Genomic DNA, 2,217 nt, shown 5'->3' on the forward strand with positions numbered 1-2,217 from the left:
CGGGGCAGGGAAGGTCGCTTTGGTGGCAGAAGAGGCGGGCTGCCCGCAGTCAGATCAGCTCACAGAGGCCACAGTATGCCGACCTCTCCAAGCCTGGCTTCCAGGCCTCCCTGTCTGTGCCGGGCTCACCTTTTGTGTAGGCCAGCCAGTCCCAACCTGCGCTGGGCCCCGAGTCGCAGTGCTCCTGTGGGCTTGCCCTGCCAGGGGTCTTCCTCTGCACAAGCTCAGAGGCCTGGAGGGGAGGGGAGGACTGGAGGGTGTGCATGTGGCCGAAGAGGCAGTTGGGAGCACAGGACAGCGTTTCCTGCTACAAGGGGCCGTGGCCGAGTGGGCTTCAAGCCCCCACAGGAGGACTTTGGATTAAGCTTGGAACTTTCAATACAGATGGCTGGGGGCAGGCGGGTGGTGCTTCGGCTTGGGGACCAGGGCGGGAGCCCCTCTGCAGAGTACGGCTGAGACTGGCTCAAGGTGCTCCTGGGGTCTTGGGGAAACCACGACCTCCGGGCGGATTGCAGCTGGGGTGCTCGCTGCCTGGAGCCTGCCTCCGCCTCGGGCACGTAAGGGCTGGTAGATGCTACACAGAGAATGCAGCCAGCCGCTGACCCACTGGCCCGGCTCAGTGTTCAGTCCTCTCTGGGAGGGGTTGTTCCCACTGAACCGGCTAGGAACTGTGGGCCTCAGCTGCAGCCAGGCGGTCTGCCCTGCCCCCGGTCCCTGCATGCCTCTCCTGCTGTCTCTCTGCCCACTCCTGGGAGCTGAGGCCCTGCCTGGTGGGGTGGGCAGTGCCCCCATGGGTTCTGTTGCCTGGGGCGGGGGTGGACTGGTCCATCCATGATGCTGTGCTGACTAGGCTGCTCTGCTGGCCAGGGCTGAGTAGCCTGTGTCCCTATGCTCAGGGGAAGGCTCCCAGCCTGCGTGGGGAAGGCTGAAATGCTGGGAGGTGGGGCAGAGAAGATGCAGCCTGCCTTCAGCCTGGTGACCCTGTCCACTCGGAATCTGAGGGGCTTCTGTCTGGGCTTGGCTGACTTCTGAGAGAGGGTGGGCAGTGGGGCGACCCTGGGGAGAGAAATGCTACCTGTCCCTGGCCGGAGGGCACCCAGAGCTCAGCCTCCACAGTGTCTTGGACTGATGCTAGAGAGACAGCGGTGACCTTCCTTCCGGGCTCACTGGACAGGGCTTGACCTAAAGGAGAGCCTTGTGGCTGGGGGTGACCGTGGGGCGGGAGTGAGTCCGCTTGGTGTGACGTCTCTGAGCTCAGCCCCTTGTCCCCTGAGCTGTGGATTGGCAACTCCAGTCCTTCTCAGGACCCTGGTCTTGGCCTCCCTGGACAGGCCACAGCTCAGCTGGGAAGGCCCTCCAGGAGTGCCCTGCCCATGGTCTTGCTGCTGCTGCTAAGTCGCTTCAGTCGTGTCCGACTCTGTGCGACCCCATAGACGGCAGCCTACCAGGCTCCCCCACCCCTGGGATTCTCCAGGCAAGAACACTGGAGTGGGTTGCCATTTCCTTCAATGCGTGAGAGAGAAAAGTGAAAGTGAAGTCGCTCAGTCGTGTCCGACTCTTAGCGACCCCATGGACTGCAGCCTGCCAGGCTCCTCGGTCCATGGGATTTTCCAGGCAAGAGTACTGGAGTGGGGTGCCATTGCCTTCTCCCAGGTCTTGGGCCCTTCTGAATGGAGGATCTCTGGTGCCTTGGGCTGGAGGGCGAGTCCCATCAGTTCTGGGCACCATCAAGGGGGTAGGGAGGGAGCTGGCTGCCCTGGGCTTGTGGGGCTGTGGCCCTTTCAGCTCTGCTTTAAGGACCGCACCCTGGGCCAAGGCAGGGCAGGCAGAGTACTCCTGGTCCCGGGGTAAGCCCCTGGTATGAGACGAGGATGCAGTTGAGCAAGCCATCCTCGTAGGGAGGCGGTGTGTCCACTGGACCGGGGCCGGCTCTGGGAAGATGTCTTCCGTGGTCGTATGGCCCCGCTTACTAAGCAGCTGGCTTCTCACAGTGGCAGTGCCACTGCGCTGCGGTCTCCTGGGGGCCGTGCCTGCTCCATGCACATCCCTGGGCTGCGCTCAGCCCCGCTGAAGGGACCGTGGGGTGACTGGAGAGGGCCCTGCACTGTGAACACGGGTGCTCCAATGTTGGGGACCCCTGTGTTTACGATGGGGCTCCCAGGCACGGTGTGCTGGCTCGGTCGGCCCTGAACTGGCTGGGGGTGGGGGTCACTGAGG

At 63.6% G+C, this 2,217-nt stretch overlaps 1 protein-coding gene across 1 annotated transcript in view; it reads left to right on the plus strand.

Moving 5' to 3' along the window:
* BIN1 (bridging integrator 1) overlaps positions 1-2,217 on the plus strand; it is a 33,087-nt gene that overhangs the window by 25,005 nt on the left and 5,865 nt on the right. The window lies entirely within an intron of this gene.

The sequence above is a fragment of the Bison bison genome, unplaced genomic scaffold (genome assembly GCF_000754665.1).
Source record: "Bison bison bison isolate TAMUID 2011002044 unplaced genomic scaffold, Bison_UMD1.0 scf7180017864485, whole genome shotgun sequence".
In the NCBI taxonomy this organism is placed as follows: domain Eukaryota; kingdom Metazoa; phylum Chordata; class Mammalia; order Artiodactyla; family Bovidae; genus Bison; species Bison bison.